The sequence below is a fragment of the Salmo trutta genome, unplaced genomic scaffold, assembly GCF_901001165.1.
Source record: "Salmo trutta unplaced genomic scaffold, fSalTru1.1, whole genome shotgun sequence".
Lineage (NCBI taxonomy): Eukaryota > Metazoa > Chordata > Actinopteri > Salmoniformes > Salmonidae > Salmo > Salmo trutta.
The window spans coordinates 848,863-856,088 of record NW_021823488.1 but is presented as its reverse complement, the minus strand read 5'-3'; the positions used below and the strand labels follow the sequence as shown (position 1 = coordinate 856,088).

The 7,226-nt window shown below is 40.1% G+C and overlaps 1 long non-coding RNA gene across 1 annotated transcript; it reads right to left on the bottom strand.

Annotated features, from left to right (window-relative positions):
- Positions 1-723: 723 nt before the first annotated feature.
- On the bottom strand, positions 724-2,366 carry LOC115191148 (uncharacterized). The gene is made up of 2 exons (XR_003877543.1): positions 1,856-2,366; positions 724-920 (listed from the first exon to the last, which is right to left on the bottom strand). It is a non-coding gene; the product is annotated as an uncharacterized LOC115191148 (long non-coding RNA).
- Positions 2,367-7,226: the final 4,860 nt, after the last annotated feature.

Sequence of the window (7,226 nt, the reverse complement as noted above, 5' to 3'; positions counted from 1 at the left end):
ACCAGCTCACAGGAAGGACAGGAAGAGGAGAGGAGTTGTCTGGTTGTTGTTTTTGACCTCCCTCATTGTACCTTTCTTTTCACACACGTCCGTTCCGTTTAAATTCAGTCAATTCATAGTCATTTGTTTATAAAGTCTCGGGATAGCATTCATTATTAGTGTTACATAGATTTCTGAATTGACAGAATTGAAACTCAATACACTGAAGAATTCACAGATGCTCTTTTTTAAATGTTTACACGCACACACACCTCTTTCAATAGTTGTATTTTTTTTAAACATTTTTTACACGTACCGGTCATGTTCTTTCCTGTAATTGAATACTTATTAAATGATGTTTTCATTGTCAGTTGTTTATTAATATCTCATTTAGACTTAATCTGCTCATTTCTTCCCTACACCTTCGCAGATCTAAGACAAGATGAAAGTAAAAACACATTCTCTTCCTAATTCATTTTTTTCCCACCTGTATTTTGTCAGGCCAGTGAACATGGTGTTAAACTGTACTATTTGTATGGACCCTAGGTTACCCTTACCCTTAGTTATCATACTAACTGTATGTCGTATAACCTTAATTAGTGCTCCTGCTCACCTGATGTACCATGCCAGGTGTGTATAATACTGACGTTAATGAGAGAGGGAAGGGGTTTTAAGGTGTGGTCTTTACTCCCAAATGTCACTTAAATATAGCTTCCAAATGAAGAGAGACAATGATACATAAAGTCATCTGGGGGAAAAAATGATATTTTATGGACAACGGTGGATGGTTCTTAAAATAACCTTTGTGTTATTGGGCTCTTCAAAGAGCTGTTTCCCTCCACGGCATACTGCCATGGAACTTCACCTGCTGGCGATGAGAAGTAGGTGGTCAGCTTCTCCCTCACCTGGAGTGCCTGTCTGGGGGCGTTGTTGGCACCTGCCTTGAAACAGTACAATTCAGTCTATGACTATATTATTAAACTATAGCCCAGGCCAACTCTACTCTTAGAAAGAATGGTACTATCTACTTCAAATGGTTCTCTGGCTTTCCCCACAGGAGATCCCTTTTTGTTTCCAAGTAGAACCCTATTGGGTTCCATGTAGAACATTTTTCCCAAAGGGTTCTACCTGGAACCAAAAATGGTTCTCCTATGGGGAAAGCATAAGGACCGTTTTGGAACCTTTTTCTCTAAGAGTGTATGTGAGTCCAATAAGAATGTAATGAATGACTGTAACTGTGTTGAACAACAAGGGGTCCTGGAGAAGACTAGCCAACCTTCATCAGAGCAGAAGGCCTGTAACTGGTGAAGACTAGCCTACCTTCATCAGAGCAGAAGGCCTGTAACTGTTGAACAACAAGGGGTCCTGGTGAAGACTAGCCTACCTTCATCAGAGCAGAAGGCCTGTAACTGGTGAAGACTAGCCTACCTTCATCAGAGCAGAAGGCCTGTAACTGTTGAACAACAAGGGGTCCTGGTGAAGACTAGCCTACCTTCATCAGAGCAGAAGGCCTGTAACTGTGTTGAACAACAAGGGGTCCTGGAGAAGACTAGCCTACCTTCATCAGGGACAGAAGGCCTGTAACTGTGTTGAACAACAAGGGGTCCTGGAGAAGACTAGCCTACCTTCATCAGAGCAGAAGGCACCCCAATTTTCTTTTCATTTGGTAACATTGCATAATTAAAAAATGATTATAAACCAACTTTGGGAAAAGTTATAGTCCTAATGAACATTCTGTAAAAGTACATCTGATGTCAAATAGGGACTATTAACTAGAGAGCCCTTTAGCTAGCTCGGTTGCACATAAAAACAATGTATCAAATATCAATCAATTATGGTATCAAAGGCTTTAAAAATGTACTAGAATGTATCTTACCGGAGACAAATCGCCAGGCGTTCAACTGGGCTGATGGACTCCCGGTAGTTGGTATCCATCCGGGCGATCCTGGCTCCAACCATCTGGAGCAGGTGATCGAACTGGCTTCGGTCCAGACGAAAGTAACGTCGGAATTCCTCTCCAAACAGTCGAAGCTCTTGAATGAGACGATGGAACCTCCCCTGCCTGCTTTCGGGACTTTAACCATCTCTGAACCCACACAGTTCTGCGCTTTCGGCGGGGCTGGTCCCGGCCCAACAGCGCGATCAAGACCACCTTCCTCAACGTTGGTCTCATTGTTGAAAGAGCCGACTCTGCCACCTTGACTATTTATTATGCATTTCGCTCCAAAGCTGCATTTTGGAGGGAAATTATATTATAGGCTCTCACAATTCATTTGTGGATGTCATCGAATAAATAATTTACTTGGCAAATAAATCAATAAAAAATGTAAAGAAATTCTCCAGTCAAACTGTTTTTATGTAATCCCACTTTTTTTATATATATATATATATACTTCTGTGAATATCTGAACCATTTGCATCCAAAAACAAACTGCTCACATTCAGGAGATAAACTTTGTAAGGACTGTGTGTTTTGTGTAAATAGTTTCTGAAAAGAAGTGTGTCCAGCTCAAACGCTGATTGTTGCGTCATTGGTAACTGTCCGTTTTAAAGAGGGTTCTAAACGAGCGTTCTAAAAGAGCGTTCTAAATGAGTGTTCTAATAGAGCGTTCTAAATGAGTGTTCTAAACGAGCGTTCTAAAGGAGTGTTCTAAATGAGCGTTCTAAATGAGTGTGTCCAGCTCAAACGCTGATTGTTGCGTCATTGTAAAGTGTCTGTTGTAACGGGGTTCCAACCTACTAATCAACCCGCTTCAGGGACTGTAGAACGGCTGGTAGGAATAATAACAATGGCTGGGCTGATGGGCACTTCAGTGACTTGGAGCCTTTGATTGCCCTGCCTCTGGGAGCCTGTCCACTTGTTACATGATTACTGAGTGAAAGAGAGCCTATGAAAGTTTTTATGGAGGGTGGGTGACCCCCTTGGTGGCTGAACCTGAGATCAATGAGAGAACTTGTCAGAAAAAACGACAGAGTCCCACTTTCTCTGTCATTGTACAAAGTAGAGAGTGGGGAAAAAATGTGTACAAATGTATACAGAGGCTCTGGAATTTGTCATAAAAAAAATAAAAATAAAAATAGTGAAAAAGGATTAAAATAAAGTTCCAACAGTACATGAGAAGATCAGACTGAACCAACTGCTATCTTAAAATGTTTATTCAGTTAGGAGACAGAGGATGTATTACATAAAGTTATAACAGAATGAAAGTTATCACACAATTAAATAATAAATCCTCACTCACTCAGACAAACATGGCTTCATTATTGTTCACAGTTTATTATCATAGTTTCTCACAGATCCTGGCTTCCACTGTTAGAATGGCTGAGCGAGAGGAGGTGGGGCTTTTTTCATAGCCTGAGAGAGAGAGAGAGAGAGAGACATTCAGTTTTACTAGAGGGGTTGGGTGCGCCCCCTGTTGGCTGAACCAGGGTGGGAGGTTCCCCTTTAGCAAGCAATGGACCCCAGCACACCACTGAAGCCATTAAGAATTATATTCAAAAACACACCTGGTAACCTGTTCAATCACCAGGCACACGGCTCAACATAGTTCAATGACAGAGACTGTGGACTTAGAATAATTTTGGGTAAAAAAAACATTGTGAAAATTAATAAAATAAAGTTGCAGCGGTCTTTGATACGCTCAAAATTAACTAACTGCTATCTTGAAATGTAGAGAAAGTGTTTTAAAATAGGCATCCTATCATTTGAAAATTAGTTGAAAGGCTAAGTTATTCTCCTCCTGACAAGAAGTTGACAGCCTTCAAACATCGTGCAAAAAAGTGGTCCCAAAAAATATGTCAAAATGAATAAAAAAATTATAGAGCTGTTTTTAATAAGATCAAACTGAACTAACTGCTATCTTGAAATGTTGAAAAAGTGTTTTTAAATAGCTCAATCTTATCACTCAATATGAGTCAAAATCTGTCACTTCCAGGACTGCTCATTTTGTCAAAAATGAAAAAATGAAAAAAATAACAGCTCACAGCTGTGTTAATAGACCCAACTCAAACATCTGCTATCTTGAAATGTCCAAAAAAGGTATTTAAATGGGCCTACCAGACATCTTCTTGAGAGAAGATAAGGTCAGGGACTCCTGACTGACTTTACTCTCAGTCATGTTGAAATATGACAAAAGCTCTAGGCTGTTTTTAACCACTTCCGGTTGTCACAGGAAGTTCTTACTCAACACACGTTGTCTTTGGGGTAGACATAAACAGAATCCTGAATAAGAAGTCTCTACCTTAATAATTGACTGAATGACACATGGTTGAGTTGCGTAATTTTCACTATCTGCAGGTGGCCATATGACAATAGCTCTAGGCTGTTTTTAACAACTTCCGGTTGTCACAGGAAGCTCTTGCTTCACACACGTTGTCTTTGGGGTAGTCTCAGTCCTGTCTGATGCTGTCTGGTCAGTGAAACAGTCTGTCTCAGTCCTGTCTGATGCTGTCCGGTCAGTGAAACAGTCTGTCTCAGTCCTGTCTGATGCTGTCTGGACAGTGAAACAGTCTGTCTCAGTCCTGTCTGATGCTGTCTGGTCATAAAGAGTATAACAATGTTGCTGCCCGTAGCGTTGAAGGCAAGGGAAGCCAGTGAGCATTTGACTTCCTTTGATTGTGTTGGCTGTGCTAGCTGTGCTAGCTGTGTTAGCTGTGTTAGCTGTGCTAGCTGTGTTAGCTGTGTTAGCTGTGTTAGTGTTGCTAGCTGAGCTAGCTGTGTTAGCTGTGCTAGCTGTGAAAGCTGTGGTAGCTGTGCAAGCTGTGGTAGCTGTGTTAGCTGTGCTAGCTGTGCTAGCTGTGCAAGCTGTGCAAGCTGTGGTAGCTGTGTTAGCTGTGTTAGCTGTGCTAGCTGTGTTAGCTGTGCTAGCTGTGTTAGCTGTGTTAGCTTTGCTAACTGTGTTAGCTGTGTTAGCTGTGCTAGCTGTTTTAGCTGTGCTAACTGTGTTAGCTGTGCTAGCTGTGTTAGCTGTGTTAGCTGTGCTAGCTGTGCAAGCTGTGCTAACTGTGCTAGCTGTGTTAGCTGTGTTAGCTGTGCTAACTGTGCTAACTGTGCTAGCTGTGCTAGCTGTGCTAGCTGTGTTAGCTGTGCTAGCTGTGTTAGCTGTGCTAGCTGCGTTAGCTGTGCTAGCTGTGTTAGCTGTGTAAGCCGTTTTAGCTGTGCTAACTGTGTTAGCTGTGTTAGCTGTGCTAGCTGTGCTAACTGTGTTAGCTGTGCTAGCTGTGTTAGCTGTGCTAATCCAAGTTTATGGTTTTAAAAAAGGGCAAAATTAAAGACAGATCGTAACTGTAGGTGCTGAACACTGTGTCGTTTTAAAGCAATAGTCGTTTTGTCGTCCCTAAAACGTCTGAAACATATATTTTGCTTTGACCGTGCTGCAGGTCACCTAACTGTTTGGTTACATGCAATACGCTTTGTGTGGACTTCACCGGACAGCGGTTGCTCTCTGGTTTTGAGATGAAAACAAATGTCTAGTTTAATTTATTCTGCCGCTGTGTCTAGTAGTAGTACCATCAACAGACAGCAGGGGGCAGTAGAACCTGTCTTCACAGTGGAAAGGCAGACACAGTGGATTCATTTGTCTTTAATAAGATCAAACTGAACTAACTGCTATCTTGAAATGTTGAAAAAGTGTTTTTAAATAGGCATCCTATCATTTGAAAATTAGTTGAAAGGCTAAGTGATTCTCCTCCTGAGAAGAAGCTGACAGCCTTCAAACAGAGCAAAAAAAGTGGTCCCAAACAATATGTCAAAATGAATAAAAAAATGATACAGCTGTCTTTAATAAGATCAAACTGAACTAACTGCTATCTTGAAATGTTGAAAAAGTGTTTTTAAATAGCTCAGTCTTATCACTCAATATGAGTCAAATTCTGTCACTTCCAGGAGTTGTTAAAAACACCCAAGAGCTATTGACATATGGCCACCTGCAGATAGTGAAAATCACGCAACTCAACCATCTGTTATTAAGTCAATTCTTAAGGTAGAGGCATCATATTCAGGATTCTGTTTATATCTACCCCAAAGACAACGTGTGTGAAGCAAGAGCTTCCTGTGACAACCGGAAGTTGTTAAAAACAGCCTGGAGCTATTGTCATATGGCCACCTGCAGATAGTGAAAATTAAGCAACTCAACCATGTGTCATTCAGTCAATTATTAAGGTAGAGACTTCTTATTCAGGATTCTGTTTATGTCTACCCCAAAGACAACGTGTGTTGAGTAAGAACATCCTGTGACAACCGGAAGTTGTTAAAAACACCCAAGAGCTATTGTCATATGGCCACCTGCAGATAGTGAAAATCACGCAACTCAACCATGTGTCATTCAGTCAATTATTAAGGTAGAGACTTCTTATTCAGGATTCTGTTTATGTCTACCCCAAAGACAACGTGTGTTGAGTAAGAACTTCCTGTGACAACCGGAAGTTGTTAAAAACAGCCTTGAGCTATTGTCATATAACCTGCACATAGTGAAAATCAGTAGTACTGCTAGGTTTAATACAGTGATAATATATATCTATCTCACAGAGAAATCAGTAGTACTGCTAGGTTTTATACAGTAATAATATATATCTGCCTCACAGAGAAATCAGTAGTACTGCCTGGTTTAACACAGTAATAATATATATCTGCCTCACAGAGAAATCAGTAGTACTGCTAGGTTTTACACAGTAATAATATATATCTGCCTCTCAGAGAAATCAGTAGTACTGCTAGGTTTAACACAGTAATAATATATATCTGCCTCACAGAGAAATCAGTAGTACTGCTAGGTTTAACACAGTAATAATATATGTCTGCCTCTCAGAGAAATCAGTAGTACTGCTAGGTTTAATACAGTAATAATATATATCTGCCTCTCAGAGAAATCAGTAGTACTGCTAGGTTTTATACAGTAATAATATATATCTGCCTCTCAGAGAAATCAGTAGTACTGCTAAATTTAATACAGTGATAATATATATCTGTCTCACAGAGAAATCAGTAGTACTGCTAGGTTTAACACAGTAATAATATATATCTGCCTCTCAGAGAAATCAGTAGTACTGCTAGGTTTAATACAGTAATAATATATATCTGCCTCTCAGAGAAATCAGTAGTACTGCTAGGTTTTATACAGTAATAATATATATCTGCCTCTCAGAAATCAGTAGTACTGCTAGGTTTAATACAGTAATAATATATATCTGCCTCTCAGAGAAATCAGTAGTACTGCTAGGTTTAACACAGTAATAATATATATCTGTTT